Source organism: Prionailurus viverrinus, chromosome A2, assembly GCF_022837055.1.
Source record: "Prionailurus viverrinus isolate Anna chromosome A2, UM_Priviv_1.0, whole genome shotgun sequence".
Taxonomy (NCBI): Eukaryota; Metazoa; Chordata; class Mammalia; order Carnivora; family Felidae; genus Prionailurus; species Prionailurus viverrinus.
The window spans coordinates 73321751-73343388 of record NC_062562.1 but is presented as its reverse complement, the minus strand read 5'-3'; positions in this window follow the sequence as shown (position 1 = coordinate 73343388).

Sequence of the window (21638 nt, the reverse complement as noted above, 5' to 3'; positions counted from 1 at the left end):
TCCCTAACCCCTGAAAACCACTGATCCTTTTACTGTTCCCATAGTTTTGCCTTTTACAGAAAGTTATATGGCTGTCATATAGAAATGTCATATCAGAATCATGCAGTATGTAGTTTTTCATATTAGCTTCTTCACCAAGCAATATACATTTAAAGTTCTTCCAGGTCTTTTCATGGCTTGATAGCTAATTTCTTTTTAGTGCTGAATAATATTCCATTATCTGGATGTACCTTACTAACGCATTGACCTGCGAAAGGACATCTCGGTTGCTTCCAAGTTTTGGCAATTATGAATAAAGCTGCTATAAACATTCACGTGCAGGGTTTTGTGTGGATATAAGTTTTCACCTTGTTTACATAAATACCAACGAGCATGATTGCTAAATCATATGGTAAGAGTATGTTTACTTTTGTAAGAAAGTGCCAAACTATCTTCAGAAGTGGCTGTGCCATTTTGAATTCCTAATAGCAGTGAATTAGAGTTTCTGTTCCTCTTTTTCCTTGCCAGCCTTTGGCATTTCTAGGGTTTAAAATTGTGCCATTCTAACAAGTGTGTAGTAGGATCTCACTGTTTTAATTTGTAATACCCTAATGAGATGAATTTTAATATCTTACCATACATTTATATTCCATCTGTATGTTCTTCAATGAAGTGTCTATTCTTATCTTTTGCCCATTTTAATTTGGTTGCTCATTTTCTTTTCTTTTCTTTTTGTTTATTTATTTTTGAGAGAGACAGAGACAGTGTGAGCAGGGGAAGGGCAGAAAGAGAGGGAGAAAGAGAGAATCCCAAGCAAATTCTGCACTGTCAGCACAGAGCCTGATGCAAGGCTCAAACTCACAAAACCATGAGATTATGGCCTGAGCCAAAATCAAGAGTCAGATGCTTTACTGACTGAGCTACCCAGGTGCCCCTTTGTTCATTTTCTTATTGTTGAATTATAAGAGGTTTTTAAAATTTTTGGATATTAGCCCTTTATCAGATATGTCTTTTGCAAATATTTCTCCCAGTCTGTGGCATGTCTTCTTATTCTTTTCACAGTATATTTCACAAAGCATGTTTTTAATTTAAATGAATTACACCTCATCAGCTATTTCTTGTATGGATTGTGCCTTTGATGTTGTATTTAAAAGTTATCACCATACTCATGGTTATCTAAATTTTCTCCTAGGTTATCTTCTAGGAGTTTTATAATTTTGTGTTTTACATTTAGGTCTATGATTCACTTTGAGTAAATTTTGGGGAGGGGTATAGTATCTATGTCTAGATTAACTGTGTGTGTGGGGGTTCTGTTTTTTTCTCCCCACATGTGGATGTCAAGTTTTTCCAGCATGAAAAAACTCTTTTCTCTATTGTATTGCCTTTGATTCTTTGTGAAAAGTAAGTTAACTATATTTATTTGTGTATATTTATGAACTATTTACTCTGTTCTATTAATCTACTTGTCTATTCTTTTGTGAATACCACACTGTCTTAATGATAGTAGTTTTACAATAAATCTTAAAGTCAGGAGTACAGTCCTCCAATTTTATTCTTTTTCTTTCATATTGTGTTGGCTATTCTGGGTCTTCTGCTTCTTATAAACTTTATAATCAGTTTGTCAAGGTCAATGCTGGGATTTTGACTGGGATTCAATCAAATTTGTAGATTTAAGGTTCTTAATTTACAGGTTAAAAAGAACTGGCATCTTGAAAATGTCGAGTTTTCCTATCTATGAATATAAAATATCTCTCCATTTATTTAGTTCTTTGATTTCTTTCATCAGAGTTTTGTCGTTTTCTTCATATAGATCTTATACTTATTTCATTAGATTTATACCTAAGTATTTCATTCTGGGGGATGTTAATATAAATGGCATTGCATTTTAATTCCAAATTCTACCTGTTTGTTACTGACATACTGGAAAGCAACTGAATTTTATATATTAACTTTGTATTCTATAACCTTGATATAATGTCTTACTAGTTCTAGAAGTTTTCTTCAATTCTTTCAGATTTTCTATACAGAGGATCATGTCATCTGTTAACAGAGTTTTATTTCTTTTTTCCCAATTTCTATACTTTTTATTTCTTTTTCTTATTGCATTAGCTAGATCTTCTAGTACCATGTTGAAAAGGAGCATGAGAGAGGAAATCCTTGCTTTGTTCTTTATCTTAATGGGAAAGTTTCCAGTTTCTCAACCATTAAGTATGATATTAGTCCTAAGTTTTTTTGTAGATTTTTTTATCAAGTTGAAGAAGTCCTCCACTATTCCTAGTTTCCTGAGAGTTTTTTCAAGGAATGGGTGTTGGGTTTTCTCAAATGCTTTTTCTGCATCTATTATCATGTTGTTTTTCTTGTGTAGCCTGTTTTGATACGTTGGGTTATAGCAACTGATTTTTGAATGTTGAACCAGGGATAAGTATCATTTGGTTTTGTTGTATAATTATATTTGTACATTGTTGGATTTGATTCACTAATATTCTGTTGAGGATTTTTGCATCTATGTTCACGAGAGATATTGGCCTCTAAATTTCTTGTAATTTCTTTGTCTGATTTTGGTATTAGGGTAATAGTGTCCTCATTGAGTTATGAATCATTCCTTCTGTTTCTATCTTCTGGAAAAGATTGTAGAGAATCAGTATAATATCTTCCTTAATTGTTTGGTAGAATTCACCAGTAAACCTACCTGGGCCTGGTACTTTCTCTTTTTTAAGGTAATTAAATTCAATTATTATTTCAATTTCTTTAATAGATATAGACCTATTCAAATTTTCTATTTCTTCTTGTGTGAGTTTTAGCAGTTTGTATCTTTCATGGAATTTGTGCATTTCATCTAAATTATCATCTTTGTGGGCAACGATTTGTTCATACTATTCATTTATTATTTTACTGTGTAAGGGATCTGTAGTGATGTCTCTTTTTTTTATTTCTGATGTTAGCAATTTAAGTCTTCCCTCTCTCCCCGTCCCCGCACCAGTTAGCCTGGCTAGATGCTTATCAATTATTGATCTTCTCAAAGAACCAGATTTTGGTTTTGTTGATTTTCTCTACTGATTTCCTATTTCCAATTTCATTGATGTTTGCTCTATTTTTATTTATTTTCTTCTGTTCACTTTGGATTTAATTTGCTCTTCTTTTTCTATTTCCCTAAGGTAGATGCTTAGATTATTGATTTTAAATTTTTCTTCTTTTGTAATATGTGTATTCAGCTTTTCAAATTTCTCTCTAAACACTTTTGCTGCATTCCACAATATTTGATAGGTTATATTTTCATATATTTCAAAATATTTTAAAATTACTCTCGGAGTGCCTGGGTGGCTCAGTCAGTTAAGCTGCCGACCTTGGCTCAGGTCATGATCTTGTGATTCATGAGTTTGAGCCCCATGTCAGGCTCTGTGCTGATAGTTCAGAGCCTGGAGCCTGCTTTGGATTCTGTGTCTCCCTGTCTCTCTGCCCCTCCCCCTTCCACCCACTCATGCTCTGTCTCTCTTTCTCTCAAAAATAAAAAAAAAAACCACATTAAAAAATAGTAAAATTACTCTTGAGATTTATTTTTGGTTCATGTGTTATTTAGAAGTACATTGTTTAATCTCCATGTATTTGCGGGTTTCCCAGTTATCTTTCTGTTACTGATTTCTAGTTTAATTCTACTATGATATGAGAGCAGACATTATATTATTTCTATTCTTTTAAATTTATTAAGGTGTATTTTAGGGACAGAATGCTGTCTATCTTAGTGAATGTTCCATGTGAGCTGGAAAAGGGTATCTATCCTGGTGTTGTTGAATGAAGTAGTTAACAGACACCAATTATAGTCAGTTGATTGATGTTACTGTTGAATTAAACTATGTCCTTACTGATTTTCTGCCTTCTGTATCTATTTCTGATAGAAAGGTCTTGAGGCTTCCAGTCATAACAGTGGATTTATCTACTTCTCCTTGCAGTTCTATCAGTTTTTGCCTTATGTATTTTAATCTTCTGTTGCTAGGTGTGTTCATATTAAGGATTATAAAATCGTCCTGGAGAATTATCGTTATGTGAAACCAACATTTATCCCTGATAACCTTCCCTCCTCTAAAGTCTGCTCTGTCTGAAATTAATATAACTATGCCACCATTCTTTTCTTTTGATTAGTTTAGCATGGTGTATCTTTCTCGATTTACTTTTTATCTATGGGTACCTTTATATTTAAAGTGGTTTTCTTGTAGACAACCTATAGTTGGGTCTTGTTTTTTGATCTACACTCTAACCATCTCTGTCTTTTTTTTTTTTTTTAATTTTTTTTCCAACGTTTTATTTATTTTTGGGACAGAGAGAGACAGAGCATGAACAGGGGAGGGGTAGAGAGAGAGGGAGACACAGAATCGGAAACAGGCTCCAGGCTCTGAGCCATTAGCCCAGAGCCCTACGTGGGGCTCAAACTCACGGACCGCGAGATCGTGACCTGGCTGAAGTCGGACGCTTAACCGACTGCGCCACCCAGGCACCCCCATCTCTGTCTTTTAATCAGTATGTTTATACCACTAAGTTTAAAATGATTGTTGATATAGTTGGATTCATAGCTACCATATTTGGTACTGTTTTCTATTTGTTGCCCTTGTTCTTTGTTCCTAATTTTATCTTTGACTTCTTTTCTGCCTTTTGTTGTTTTAATTAAGCATTTATTTTTTTACTTTATTAAGTTTTGAATTTTAACTCCAGTATAGTTAACATACAGTGTTATATTAGTTTCAGGTGTACAATATAGTAATTTAACTATATACATGCATGATGCATAGATTTAATAATATAACTAATTCCTCCTAAATCAAATCAATAATCTGTGTCTCTCATATGCCTCTAGAGATTTAACTTGTATTAAATAGCTCTACTTTGGTTTGCCCAAGTATCTCATGTTCAAAATATCATAAACTGTATCATAAGTAATATCACACTTCCTTTTCCCAAACTTCTCCTGTGTTCTCTTTGATTAGTTTTACTACCTTGTCATCTAAGTTAGAAAAATGTTTTCTTTCATTCCTCTAGCCTCCTAATACCATCTACCTAATTAGTAAACAAGTCCTGTTAATTTTACCTTGTAAGTGTCTCTCGATTCCTGATATCCATATCTGTTCTCACTGCTACAGCCATAATCCAAGCTCTCAACAACATTTTCTTTGAGTATCTCAAAAGCTATTTTGAGACCTCATTCTCTCTATTCTGCTTCTAGATTATGTGTCTGCGTTAAATTCTTAATAGGTCTCTTTAGCCTATTCAAATGTTTTTCCAAGTGCTACATTAGTGAATCTTAAAGTCCATTTAGTGGGTGCATGCACAAACACATTCATAAATACTGAAAGAAAATTTTGTGAAATAACACTAGCCATACTATATGCACTGCACTCTGAATATTACATAATTTTGCATTCTATTTCATTTTTTGAGTGGTAGTAATGACCCACTGATAGGTAATCTAAAATGTGGGATCTGGGCAAAATGTCTGAATAATACTATACTATAACAACAGCAACAACACACATCACATTCTATCCTCTGTCCATATTGCAAATATCCAGCTTCATTGCACTTCTGATCCTTTTGTTTATGATTTTCATTTTTCTGTGATGTTTTGCCTAATGCTCCCTATTTCCTTTATCTTCTCTCTGAAAATCTCTCAATTCATTTTTTAAGATCCCATGCAAATGTTTCTTTCTCTAGATACTCTTAAAGTAAAACTAATCATTCCTTATTTTGTGTCTTTTTATGACTTAAAAAAAGTAACTTCATGTAATGTGTATATCTGTACATCTATATTCCTCAACATGAAATTTCTTGAGACCAAGACTTTAATTTACTTTTATATCCTCAGTATTTAGCACACTGCCAGACAATTAGTAAGTGATTAATAAATTATTGTTAGTTGATTATTGATTGAATAACTGAAATGGTATTCAATAACCCACAGCAGCAAGGATTTTGAAGGAATGGTTGCAGCACTTACTACCCAGAGGAAGGCTTGTGCCTGGCAAAAACCACCTCAAGGAATTAACTTTCCAAATTATTAGTCCAATTCTTTCATGCTCATTAACACCAATAGGTAGGTGTAGGTTTAACTTTTTAAGAAATTACTGAATTTTTTTTCTAAAGTGTTTGTACCATTTTATACTCCCACCAGCAATGTATTGTTGTTCTAATTGCTTCACATCCTCAGAAGAACTTGGTAAGATCAGGCTTTTTAATTTTAACCATTCCAGTAGGTGTATAGTAGAATTTCATTGTGGTTTCAATTTACATTTCTGTAATGACTAATGATGTTAAACATCTTTTCATGTGTTTATTTGCCATCTCTATATATTCTCTAGAGAAGTGTCTGTTTAAATCTTTTGCCCACATTTTACTGGGTTATCTTTTTATTATTGAGTTGTTAGAGTTCTTTACATATTCTAGACACAAACCTTTGTGGGATGTATGTTTTGAAAATATTTCTCCTATTCTGTGGCTTATCTTTTCATTTTTTGTGTCTTTTGAAGAAAAGTTTTTAATTCTGATGAAGTTTTATATACTAATTTTTAAAAAATAATTTGTACTTCTTGTGTTATATTCAATAAATCTTTGCCAAAGCCAAGGTCAATAAGGCTTCTGCTGTCATTCTTCCAGAAATTTCATAGTTTTAGGACTTACATTTAGGCATATAATCTATCTTGAGTTAATTTTATTTTTATTTTTTTTAATGTTTTTATTTATTTTTGAGACAGAGAGAGACAGCATGAGCAAGGGAGGGGCAGAGAGAGAGGGAGACACAGAATCTGAAGCAGGCTCCAGGCTCTGAGGTGTCAGCGCAGAGCCTGACACGGGGCTCAAATTCATGGACTGTAAGATCATGACCTGAGCTGAAGTCAGGCGCTTCACTGACTGAGCCACCCAGGCGCCCCTATCTTGAGTTAATTTTTATACATGATAAGGCATATAAGTTAATTTTTTTTTTTTTTTGGCAAATATCAGTCAATTGTTACAGTATCATTTATTCTTTCATGGTTAAATTGCCTTGTACTTTTACTGAAAGGCAACTGAAAATATATGATTGGGTCTACTTCTGATCTCTGTATTTTGTTTTATTAATCTATTTGTCTATCTTTAGGGATTGAAGAAATTGAAGAAGATACAAATGAACTGAGAGATATCCCATGCTCATGAATCAGAAGAATTAGTACCGTTAAAATGTCCATACTACCCAAAGCAATCTTTAGATTCCATGAAATCTTTATCAAAATTCCAATGGTATTTATCACAGAAAAATGAAACAGAAAAAACAATCCTACAATTTTTGTAGAACCATAAAAGACCTCAAATAATCAAAGCAATTTTGAGAAAGAATAACAAAGGTAGAGACATCACAGTTCATGATTTCAAACTATGTTACAAAGTAATAGTAATCAAAACAGTATGTTATTGGCATAGAAACAAACACACAGATCAATGGAACAACATAGTAAGCTCAGAAATAAACCCATGCATATACAGTGGACTAATTTATGACAAAAAGCTCCAAGAATATGGGGAAAGGAAAGTCTCTTCAATAAATGGCATTGGGAAAACTGGACAGGCACATGCAGAAGAAAGAAACTGGACCACAATCTTCCACCACAATAAAAATCAAGTCAAAGTAGATTAAACACTCAAATGAAACCATAGAACTCCTAGAAGAAAACATGGAGGGTTAGCTCCTTGATATTGCTTAGCAGTATCATCTTAGCAATGATTTTTTTTTGCTTTGAAACCAAAAGCAAAGGCAACAAAAGCAAAAAAAATAAATAAATAAACGAGTGGGACTATATGAAACCAAAAAGCTTCTGCACAGCAAAGGAAACCATCAACAAAATGAAAAGACAATGTATGAAGTGGGAAAGAATATTTGTGACTTACATTATCTAATGAGGGATTGATATCTAAAATATATAAGGAATTCACACAATTCAATAGCAACAAACAAAAAACAAGCAAGCAAACAAACAAAAAACTAACAATCTGATTTTAAAATGGGCAGAGGACCTGAACAGACTTTTTTTTTTTTTAAATTTTTTTTTTCAACGTTTATTTATTTTTGGGACAGAGAGAGAGACAGAGCATGAACGGGGGAGGAGCAGAGAGAGAGGGAGACACAGAATCGGAAACAGGCTCCAGGCTCTGAGACATCAGCCCAGAGCCCGACGCGGGGCTCGAACTCACGGACCGCGAGATCGTGACCTGGCTGACGTCGGACGCTTAATCGACTGCGCCACCCAGGCGCCCCCAGACATTTTTTTTTTCAAAGAAGACACACAAATGGCCAACAGGTACATGAAAGGTGCTTGATATCACCAATCACCAGGGAAATAGAAATCAAAACCAATTTGGTCATTTTAAGACTGGATTTTAAGATTTAGAAGTGGGACTAGTGCAGTCTAGTGCTATTTTTTTCCTTGGGCTAAGGAATCACATTGTAATTACCTAGTGTCATTTCAGTTTTCCCATACAAGTTTTCTACTCTAGATGTATGATTTCCAGGGATAGTTTTCTCTGCTTCCTTCATCCGCTTCTTCCCTTGGCCTTGTTAATTTTTTTCACATGTGTGCTCTGATCAGTACTCAATTGAAAAGTTGAGAGGGGAACTTGGCAGATCCCTGGAGCTTTCTCTCTATGAGCTCTCTCCTTTTTGATATGGTGTTCTATAAATTCTAGCTGCCTTAGTTTCCTCTGACTCCAAGTTCAGAGATGACAAGGCTCTTCCTGGGTGTCCTCTTCCCAAGCTGTTGCCTAAAAATTCTCCAGGTGACAAGCTGTGACAATCACACAACTTGTTTGGATCCCTTCTCTCAGGGACCACTGTCCTGTGCATCCAGATACGTAACATATGAAAACCACTATTCATATAGTTGTCTGTTTTGTTTTAGCTGTTTCAGGTAAGAAATAACTGTTACTGTATCCTGAACATGAGTAGAATTGTTTTACTTTTTTTTTTTTTTCAATGTTTATTTATTTTTGGGACAGAGAGAGACAGAGCATGAACGGGGGAGGGGCAGAGAGAGAGGGAGACACAGAATCGGAAACAGGCTCCAGGCTCTGAGCCATCAGCCCAGAGCCCGACGCGGGGCTCGAACTCACGGACTGCGAGATCGTGACCTGGCTGAAGTCGGACGCTTAACCGACTGCGCCACCCAGGCGCCCCTGTTTTACTTTTTAAAGAAACTTATGGGGCACATGGGTGGCTCAGTCGGTAAAAGCATCCAACTTCAGGTCAGGTCATGATCTCGCAGTTTGTGAGCTCGAGCCCTGTGTCAAGCTCTGTGCTGACAGCTCACAGCCTGGTGCCTGCTTTGTATTCTGTGGCTCCCTCTTTCTCTGCTCCTACCCCACCCTTGCTCTGTCAGTCTCTCTCTCTCAAAAATGAATAAACATTAAAAATTAAAAAAAAATAAACATAACCTCAAATAATAGATTATGATTATGTAAGAAAAAGTTATTTCATAATTATTTTAAAATGTTATATGTAAAAATTTGCAAAACTACTATTTAGTTCCGCTAAAAATAAGAAAGATCATTGTATAATGTATTTCAAAATTAAGGAGTGAAACAGAGATAAACTTAGTGATTAATGGATTGACTGATTGATTTGTTCATTCATTTATTCTTCCAATAAGTACTTACTGAGTTCCAGGCACTGGAGACACAGGGAAAACAAGTTGGACAGGGTGTTTAGATTCTAATTGGTGAGACAGACACTAAAATAAGTAAACAAATTCAAGATTATAATAAGTGCTAAGAGGAAGAATAGAAGAATAGGACATCACTGAACATCCTCTGAGAAGATAATGAGTTAAGACCCAAAATACGAAAATAACCCATTCATAGGAAGAACTATAGGAAACAGTACTCTTAGGCAGGGGGGATTACAGTTCTAAAGACCCTAAGGTATAATAAGCTTCTTGTTGTGCTTCAGGAATGGGAAGAAAACCAATAGGTTGAAATGAATGTTAAGGATGGTGGTAGAAAACCAAACTAGAAAGTCAAATCCAGGTTAGCCTTATGGGTCATGATAAGAATTTGGATTTATTTGGATTTGGATTTATTTGGATTTATTCTGAGCATACTGAAAAGTTACCAGCATGGTCACAGGGGGATGATATGATCTGATTAAAATTCAATAAAGAAAAAAAATCAGGATTACCCAGTATCTATGTGGAGAATGGACATAGGCAAGAATGAAAGGCAAGAATAGAAGTAGAAGGGAAAATTAAGATGTTGTTGCAGAAGGCCAGGTGAGAAATTACAGGGGTTTGAACAGGGTGGCAGTAGAAGTATAGAAAATTGGATATTTTTGAAACAGATTTTAAAAGTAGAATTTATAAGATGTTCTGATGTATAGAAGAATCATTCAAGACTCTTCAAGTTTGGGCTAGACCAACTGGGCATTTCATAGTACTTTTATTGAAAGGTGGAAAAGACTGAATAGAGGAAAATGGATAATGGATAGATAAGAAACAAAAAAGTCCATTTAAGTTTAAAATGCTTCTTAGATGTATAAGCTAAGAAGACAAATATTTAAATATGCAAGTCTAAAACTCAGATATTAATTCAGATATTAATTTGATAGACATCAAATTCAGATATTAATTTGAGAAATTCAGATATTAATTTGATAGACATCAGCACGTAGATGTAAGTTATGACTTAAGATGAAAACAGTAAAGGAGAAAATGTGGATTAGAAAATATGGTCCAAAGCCCTAAGACCTAAGGACTCCATTATTAAAATCAAATGGAGAAGAAGGAACCAGCAAGAGGTTAAGAAGGAATGGTCAGAAGGGTGCAGGACAAATAAGGGAGTGTGGTGTGAAAGAACCTAAGGCCAGTGGTCAACTATGTTGAATGATGCTAAGAGGTTAGAGAAGATACCAAAGCTTTACTAAATGAGAAAAAGGACAGAAAGTATCAGAGCCTTATTGAATCAAAAAGAGATAATACTGATGCAAATTAGGGTCACCTCTGAAGCATGAACCAATTACTGAAAAATGGTCATAATAAAATATTCAAGAAAGGAGACATATGGATTTTGATGAACCTTCTAAAAATGGTATCCCACATAGATACTCCTTTAAATTTTGCAGTCTGGAAGAATGATGCCTGGGGATATCAGGTACATTTCAGGAGAGATCTTAACATTTGCACATGAATATATAGGGCATGCTGTTTCCTTTGGAGAAGGTTAATTTTCTGTTGACTTGTTCTAAGTAACGGAGAAAGATGGAAGGCGATTGCTAGGAGGAATAAGGGCATGCTTAAATGTGTTATATCAGATACTTTTGTCAAACAAAAGTTATTTGTAATAAGGTGATGAAATTAAAGAATTAGGTCCCTACAGAGGAGAAGACCAGTGATAAAATTCAGAGTGATGTGAAAAGACTAATGGAAATATACTCTGGTAACTGGCTGATGAAATTCCATGTGAAGAAATGTCAAATAATGAAGACAGGGTCAAAGTTCCAGAAAAGGAACTATATAAAGCCCAGCAGCATTAGGAGGGAGAGAGTTCTGAGGGACTGGAAAAATAAATTCCCAAGTCTCCAGCACAGACTGAGAATAAAAAGTATAAAGAGAACACTGGAAACCAGAAGGAGAGAGTCTGAATGAGTGTAAATGGAAGGAAATTACTTCAGGCCCCTATAAGGGATTAATGAGGCTACATATAAATTATGGTTAGCATTTCTTGTCACTCTATGATTAACAGTGTGTGGAGATGGCGAGGGATGAAAAGGGGGCCTGAGGACTGTGAAGTATTCAGTTAGGTCAGAGAAAGTACAGCATCCTCCTGACAGGGCTGGATCACATTCCAGCCCTTGAGTTCCTTGTCTGGAGTAGCCTGTAAATGCAGTGAGTAATGCCAAATGATGACATCGTCCATTGTGGAGCATTTCCATGGTCTTTTGGAAATTTCTAGCAGGGGAGGGGAGCAGAGGACCATATAATTATAAAGCCTGAGGTGGACAACAGAAGTGACTGGTTTGGATAATAATTGCCTGACCCTTTTAAAACTTTTGTGGTACTTTCTTTCCTGTCTTCTTTGTCCCCCTACCCAACCTGGGATTTTAGTATAGAATATTCTTCTCTGTTCCTGCGTTCACCCAGGCTGTGTTTACCCGACTCTATTGTTAAGTTCCTTGAGGATCGGAGAGTTTGTATGAGTCATGTTAATGTCCACACAGTTAAAGCTCAGGATCTTAAATGTACAAGAAAATCAGCAAAATTTGTAGGCTCATCCTTCACCAAAATATGAGTGGTTTTTCACTGACAAGGGTTTCAACAGCCTGAAAGAAGTCATTTGAGGTTTTGGATGTGCTGAATCTACATTTTTTATACACTAAAAAAGCACAAGGTCAGTCTATTTTAGGCACTACTCAAGATGTAGTCATTATTATGAGACATGTGTTTAAAAAGATATTTTCTGACATTTCTTTCTGAAGATCTATTTCAGAGGTGTGTGTCATTGTGGCTAACCAGTATTAGTATGACTTACTATTACTGTTCTTCTGTGTACGTGTGTCCTTATATGACTGTGGACAAGAGTCCGCAGACTACCTAATTAATGTATTTGAAAAGTAATTTCTCCAAAGACAAGAAAGAGCTTGTTCAAAATTACAAAGAAAAACCTAATATGAATACCAGCATTCCATATTTAATGGAATGACTCTTTAGAGTGCATATAAAGGACAACGTGCTAGAGAGCAACCATTTATTACACTATTTCCAAGTGGTCTTTGCTGGTCTTTCCACTATTCCATTCAATCCTCAAAATTAAGCTCAATTTTGAGCTTGGTCAACAGATGAGGAAACTGAGGCTCAAAGATGTCAAGTTCCATAGGATAGTACTGTGGGTTACATGAAGATCTGGCACGCAAAGTCAGATTTTTTCATCCCAAACTACAAATGCTTTTTACTTAACAATACCAATTCTTCTTATAGTAAGGATTTTATAAATACTCAATGAATTGAATTCAACAATCTAAGAATAAATCAATATGTGAAAAGTCATGACCAAATGCAACCCAAAATGTAACCATATGCGAATTTGCTTTGTCTCCCTTTGTTCCTTTAAATGTATATGGGGGTGCAGAGTTGTTTTTCTCACCTCCAAGACTATTCCAGTCAACCTTAGGTCACAGGTAGACATAAGACACTTTAAATTACAAAACAGTCAACTGAGAAATCAGCGTGTCCAGATTAATATAACAATTATAATTTCAATTGTCATTCTAATATTAGAGACCCCCATCCCTTTCTCCTGTTAAGCCTATATTAGACAACCACCACCATCTGGGAAGGGGTATGTTTCGATTTTTCTCTTGTACTCCTCAAATTTTTCTTGGGCTACTGACTGGTACTACAGTTGGTCTGCCTCTCCTCACTCAGATGCTGGTCCTTTCCATGCCCATTCTCCTCTGATAAATCTCTTTCCTTCCCAGTAGGTTCTCAGGTAGGACTTAAATAACTCTGTGATTTCCCTTTTGTATGTGGTCCAGGAGAAAAACACACATTCTTTGCCTTGTCATGCACGTGAGATGAATTACTTCCCCAATTCAGCCCTCTATTCTCTCTCTGTCCTGCCACAGACCACTTTAAACCTTCTCAGGCATGAATAAGGCTGCAGTTCAAGATGGACCTGTATTCCAGAAACTTGCCTCAAACTCTCCATATGGTTCTATACCTGAGGCACAGTAGGTAGCAATAACTCAGTCCCAGACCTACTTCCCAAGAAATCCTCTGACAACTGGAAGTGGCTCATGCACATAGCAATTCCCTTGAAAGATAACACCTCACAACAACTTCCCTGCATACCCTGATAATGCTTTTCTGGCTTTAGTTTGATGAAAGTTTTGTGGGGTTGGTTCTCCACTCTTCCTTTGTTAATTCTGCATTTGGTACAGCCTCATTCATTTATAGATTGGAAATTGCATTTGACACTTCTATTAATTTTGTTTTTAACATCCTGTTCTGCAAAGGATGTTTATATTTTATTCTGGAATCAAATACATTAATAGGAAAGGGCTGTCAACCTGTTGACATTGAAGTAGAATTTAACTTAAAAGAGGTTACTAATTATTTTTATGGGATAATTAGCTGTAAGTATTGAGGGAGAAATCAGTCGGACAACTGATATGAAAGGAGCTTTGAATGCACACTTCATTTGGTCACACAAGTCTACACAATAACACGTTGACTCATGTCCAGAATCTGCAGATACAAATGGGTAATTTGGTTGAATTGAAAAATTATACTACTGTGCTTTTGGAAGTTCTGGCAATCTTCTAAAGAGAAGAGTCCTATACTTTTGTATTTTCTGAATACATGCCATTTACTGGCATGGCAAGGTAGGCTTGAAAGAGGGAAAGAAATACAATTTCTGAAAAAGGTACAGAATTTTCTTTCCTACTTACAAAGTAAATTGCAAGTGCATTTCTAAAGGTCTAAAATTGGGAAATAAGTTCACTATCCTCCTTTTGCCTGCTCAATTCTAAGGAATTGAAGGTTTGGGCCTTTTTTTTTTGGTGAAAAGTATTCTGTGGTAAAAACAAGATAGTTTCTTTTTTAATGTGGAATAAAGCAAACCTCAATTTCTACTAATAGAAATTTCTACTAATAGAAATTTTACTAATTTCTACTAATAGAATGTCTGTTGTTCCTAGGGGGGAAAAAAGAAGCCTGTCTGATTGTTATCTGCACATGGGGCTAATCTGAAAGAACTTGGAAGTATTCTTATTCCTCACATAGAACCAGATATCAAATGTCTGCCTAGGTGAAGGAAGACGCATCAACTTTGATTTGGGGGTTTTGAATGGTGCCATAGGCCCTCAACCCAATAAACTCAAGCTCATTAAATTCAAATAATCATGAACCTGTTATTAATACATTTTGGAGAAAGGGTACAAAGTTAATTTTGGTAAGAATTGTATATATAATATTTCCTCTATAAGAAATGTGGACATAGAGTATCTCTATTATAACTTCTTTCAAATTATAATTTCTCAGAATGCCAGAATTCTCTAAAGATCATCGTGGAACTTACCTGGAGAATTCTAGCCAGTTTTAAGCAAAAATAATTCTAATCTTCCTTGTTTTATATTTTGATGTCAAGTAACATTAAAAAAAGGCCTCCACTACTAAAAAAAGAAAGGCCCTATCAAAAACCACTTTTCTATGTTAGGCATGCAAAGTTTTTCTGTATGTCTACTTGGAATCAAACTCATAGATCCTGAAATCTCAATACAAGTATTATATATTGTCTCCAACTAGAAAGACCAAGTGGGCTAACACGGATACCAAGTTCACAGATAAGAGACCACAGAAGTGCTGTGACTCCCTTCTAACTTGATATGCTATAGAGTTTCAAGAGCCAAGTTATTTCATTAGAGGGAATGATCCACCTGACTCCTCCCATATGACCCTCTGACTCTTTCTGCTTCAGGTACTAGAAAAAGAGGGGAAAAATAATAGTATACTTTTGGTTTGAGATTTTGGTTTAGGTATCCTTTTGGTTTGATTACCTCTGATGGAGCTGATGCAGTTGAAAATTTCCCACTTAGAAAGGTCTCCAAATACCTCTGGAACTCTTTTAAGAGGTAGGAAACATTCTGTGCCATCAATATTTCTCCTGCTCTGGGATACAATGTAAAGAAGATGTGAAAAGGATATCCCTGACTTTCATATATGGGTACTACTACTATTGCATGGGAAATGCTGGAAGTGCCCTGATGTCCCTTTCAAGTTTCTACTCAGGCAAACAAGATCTGGCATGCATCAGGATGGCAAGTAGGGGCATAGTTCTACAGAACTACAGTTTGTTTGTTTGGTAATACAGTACAGGGAACATTGGCAGAGTTATAGGGCAAAGCAAAGATCAGTGATATGCCCAGCACTGACTGGTATGAATATCAAAATTAAATTGAGTATAGAGGTCAAGTTCAGAAACTGCAAAAGGTCAGAGGATCAGGAAGACCTTGCTAAATTTGAAGAAACAGTAACTTAGTGGCATCTGACTACCTGAAAGGACAAAATGCTTGACTTCCTAGAAGTGTTAGGGTTTATATTAAAAATACCACTCAGTGGCCAACAAAATTAGGAATTATCAAAGTTATGAGACAAAGAAGAGAGACACTGTGAATTTAAAATTGGCAATACTTAGCAATTGACTACTTTGGGAATGGTGAGGGGGGAAGAATGAATGAAAATGGACGGTAACCTGAATGTTGGTAGAGTGATTAATTTGAATTATCAAAGTTATGAGACAAAGAAGAGAGACACTGTGAATTTAAAATTGGCAATACTTAGCAATTGACTACTTTGGGAATGGTGAGGGGGGAAGAATGAATGAAAATGGACGGTAACCTGAATGTTGGTAGAGTGATTAATTTGAGTGAGGAATTGCAGGATCTTGGCTATTCGAGGAGGGATTACAGTTTGGGATATGAAAAATGACAGGAAATATACAGATTGAAATTAAATCCTGGAAATCATAAGAAAGGGTAAATTTGAGAGTCCCAGTGTAAAGGTGAGACCTGAAGCCATTGATTTGGGTCACTGATAGAGTATAAACAAAAGAAACCACAGGAAAGGACCTCGGAATTGGATGGATGAAGCAAAGCAAGAGAAGGAAATTGAGAAGAAGCCAAGAGGGAGGCAAATCCCTTACTTTTTATAGCATGACAAAATACAACATAGTACCTCTGTGTCATTATGAACTATAAAATACAATTAAATATGAAGCAAACATAAAACACAATTAAAGTTTTACATAACCAAATAATGACATAATTTTTGGAAAATTTTGATTGAGTTTATAACTCAAAGAAGCTGGTTTTCTGGGCAGATAGGTTGACAGATTTTTATTGTTTCTGTATGTATAGAAGGATATAATTCAGTTGTTGACTCAGTTTTGTGTGTTATGTTTACATTTTTTTTCCATTAAAAGTTCTTGTTATAGGGTGACTAACAATCATTGCACTCAGAACTGTCCTAGTGTTAGCAATGAAATATCCACATTCTGAGAAATCCCTTAGTTCTGGGCAAACCAAGATGGTTGGTAAGGTTAGTTCTGGATACTAATAGTACCTACTAGAAATCTGGAAGCAAAGGGAAACAGACTAGTATTAGCACTTAGTTCTTAGATATAAACTTTTCTTATTCGTAAAGCATGTTTATTGTAGGAAAATTGCTAAATAAATGATGAAACATACATAAAAGCATAAAGTCACCCACATTCCCACTATTTAGACATAACTTTCTTAACTCTTTGGTAACTTCTCACTCTATGCATATTTTCCGACTATATTTTATATTGTTTTCTTTATTTTTATTATAAGCATTTGTTTTTGATGTTAACATTTCTTTATAAACATAATAATTGATGATTGCATGATATTCCACTGGAATTTTTTTTGGGGGGGTGTTCTTAATTAATTGACCATTGAAAATACAACCTAGTGACAGTTTTTCAAAATGACTAGATGAGCAGACATGTTCATTGCTTAAATTTTATGTGTCCTTTTTATTCTTTCTGAAGATCTATTTTCAAAACAGAAATTATTAAATGAAAAGGCTTATGACTGTGCATAAAACTGAAAGATTATTCTCTTTGAAATAACTATTCTCTGAGTAATCTGGCTAACCAAAATATAACTATAGGGATATTGATAACTTTGTTAGGTATTCCCAACAAAGTGAAGCTCAAAGTCAACATGATCCTGCACACATTCTGAAAATATAACCAGCATATTAGTTTTCCACCTTTCTCATGAGAAAAATCCCAAATACTATCAAACAACTGAAGACAGAACAAAATGCAACTTGGAAGAAACAGAGACTATGCAGGGAGAAGGAAAATAAGTTTATATTAATATACACACACATGCACGCACACACACACACACACACACACATATATACATATATATTTTTTGCATACTGTAAATTCTCATTATTCATGGTAGTTATATTGTATAAAGTCACTACAAGACTGAGTTAGAGAATACTGAACCATTGATCCTAGGGGAAAATGTAAGGTTAGGTTCCTGTGACCTTCTGGTAACACTTTCATCAACTATTTAATACATAATGAAGAAAAACATGGAAAATGTAGCACTAAATATACTGTAATAAGGTCACTTGCTTACAGTGTAAAAGCTGAAACAGAAAGGCAGAGCATCACCTTGCATGACATATTTTTCACAGTTCTACATGTCTATGAATGATCATGAAAGTGCCACTACAAAATCTGTGAATGTGTGTTTTCCAAAATTGAATGACATGGATTTTCAGATTGAAAAGCCTACAGAGTTTCCAACCCAATAAATGAAAATTCCAAGAAGCATCATGTGAGATTTCAGAATGCTAGAGGCAAAGAAACAATTTTAGAAGGCTCCAAGAGAAAAAAAGAACATAAATAAAGGATCAAGAATCAAAATGGAATCTGACTTCTGTAGATCAGACTGAAAGCAGGAAAGTGATGGAGTCATTCCTTTAAAGTTTTGAAGGAAAGGAACATTTGCGTGGCTCAGTATGTTAAGCATGCAACTCTTGGTTTTGGCTCAGGTCATGATCTCACGGTTTGTGAGTTTGAGCTCCTCACTGGGCTCTGTGCTGTCAGTGTGGAATCTGCTTGGGATTTTCTCTCTAAACAAACAAACACAAAACACACAAACAAAATAAGCTTTAACATTTTTTGAAGGAAAAAAAATTTCCTGCTAGGATTCAATACCTAGCCAAACTATCAATCAACTGTACGGATAAAAATGAAGACATTTTCAAACATGCATGGTTTCAAATATTTTGTCTCCCTCGTACCTCTTTTCATGAAGCTAATGGCAGATGTTCTCCACCAGAGGAGGTAGTAATCTGGAAAGAAGACACAGGATTCAGAAAACAGGACAGTCAACACAGAAGAGAAGCAATGGATGAAGAAGGGAAATTCCAGAATGACAATAATGTCTCAGGTGTTGAGGGAAATTGGTACAAAATGGAACACTGTGACTCAAAAGACAAATATGTCAAAGGCTGTTATCATGATTTCTGCTCTAACACTACATTTTTAATTTGACAGAATGGCTAAAGGAATTGCTCCTTCAAAAAAAGAAATATGTCATTACAAAGGGAGTCATGAGACACATAGAATAGAGAACTCAAATAAGGATAAAGGCAAGGGGAATTCTAAGAATGATAGACAAAATGAAGTCCCAGGATGACAGTTATGAAACAGGCCTAGAAATGTCTCAAAACCAAACCAAACCAAACCAAACCAAACAAAACAAAACAAAACAAAAGCAAGGAATTAAAGGATTACTGATGTGATTTATGTTGTGAGAAACTGACAAGTTTTTATAAGTTGTTTAAACAATTAACAATGCATACAAAGAAAATTAAATAAAAAATAATGCATGTATTAACTCCAGGAAAAACAAAAGTAAGGAAGGATGCAGAATCACAATATATCATAATGCTCAGTTGTAAATAATATTTTTATAGGCATAATAATGCTAATTCTAAGTAGTGATTCAACCTCAAAATAAAGTACTATATAAGTGTGGGAGAGTGGACACAGGGAGAATGTTGATATTAGAGAGTTAAAGCCAAATTTATGAATACAGAAAATCAATACATAAAGTCTAAAACTGATGAATCAAAAGAGAATAGTATAATATTCTTTAAGAAGTTTGCAAATGTGTCAATATAAGAAGGAATAAGCGAAAGAGTCAAAAGTGGTTGCTTTGGGGCAAAAGGACTATAGAAAATGAAAAGGAGTAGGGGAAGGAACTTCCATGTTTTTCAACAAGTCTCTCAGTAGGATTTAACTATAAAATTCATATATTTATTATTAGTTTGATTAATAATTCAATTGAAAATATTTTACCAATTAATATGTCTTCCAGAAGAGAAATCACCTTAAAATTAACTGCTGATACCAGTAATCATGGAGGTCTGGATTGGTAGGGTCATCTGGTCCAGCAATTTTGACTAAACTTATTGTTTCCTCTCCAGGTACTGCAGTTGTGCCTATACCAAGAGTGTAACAAAGGAAACTTTCTGGATCTGGATCCCAGCTACCCAGACCTCCCAGTATTTTGGCTAAGAAGGCCTTGCACTTAACAAAGAATTATGACCAGAATTGGACTGCAATAAGCTAACCTTTCATTTAATTTAATTTCTAATATTAGATTGGTACTAAAATCTATTTATGGTTTTTTCCCTTTTCTACTTTCTTCCAGGAACATTATCTGGCATTCTAAATTTGAGGAAAGTCTGTATAAGGAACCTCTAAATCTTGGCAGAAAATATAAGTTGTTAGAGGTCTCATGAGTAAAACCAAGCTGTGGGATGTTTCAGAACTGACCTTCAAGATCATCTTTTCCAAACCCCTCATGGTACATGTTACAATAAACTACAGCCAAAAAGAGCAAAGTTGATTTATCCAAGGCCATACAGCTATTAATGGCACAGAAAGAATGATAACTCAGGTTTCTTGACTTCTAGCTACACTATACTAAACTACACCACACAACAAAACACTGCTTTATACTACACTGTGCTACTCTACCCTACTCTACATTATACCACATGACTCTATGTTATACCACAATATACCACACTACAACAAACTACACCACACACTACTATACTATACTACATCATACTGCACACTACTATGCTACTGTGTACTATTTTGCACTATAATATACCACAGTAAAGTACACTACACTAAACTACACAACAGTATATTATTTTTTAATATGAAGTTTATTGTCAAATTGGTTTCCATACAACACCCAGTGCTCATCCCAACAGGTGCCCTCCTCAATGCCCATCGCCCACCCTCCCCTCCCTCCCACCCCCCATCAATCATCAGTTTATTCTCAGTTTTTTTTTTTTTTTTTTTTTAAATTTTTTTTAACGTTTTATTTATTTTTGGGACAGAGAGAGACAGAGCACGAACGGGGGAGGGGCAGAGAGAGAGGGAGACACAGAATCGGAAGCAGGCTCCAGGCTCTGAGCCATCAGCCCAGAGCCTGACGCGGGGCTCGAACTCATGGACCGCGAGATCGTGACCTGGCTGAAGTCGGACGCTCAACCGACTGCGCCACCCAGGCGCCCCTATTCTCAGTTTTTAACAGTCTCTTATGGTTTGCCTCCTTCCCTCTCTGTAACTTTTTTTTTCCCATTCCCCTCCCCCATGGTCTTCTGTTAAGTTTCTCAGGATCCACATAAGAGTGAAAACATATGGTATCTGTCTTTTTCGGTATGACTTATTTCACTTAGCATAACATTCTCCAGTTCCATCCACATTGCTACAAAAGGCCATATTTCATTCTTTCTCATTGCCAAGTAGTATTCCATTGTATATATAAACCACAACTTCTTTATCCATTTGTCAGTTGATGGACATTTAGGCTCTTTCCATAATTTGGCTATCGTTGAAAGTGCTGCTATACACATTGGGGTACAAATGTCCCTATGCATCAGCACTCCTGTATCCCTTGGGTAAATTCTCAGCACTGCTATTGCTGGGTCATAGGGTAGATCTATTTTAAATTTTTTGAGGAACTTCCACTCTGTTTTCCAGAGTGGCTGTACCAGTTTGCATTCCCATCAACAGTGCAA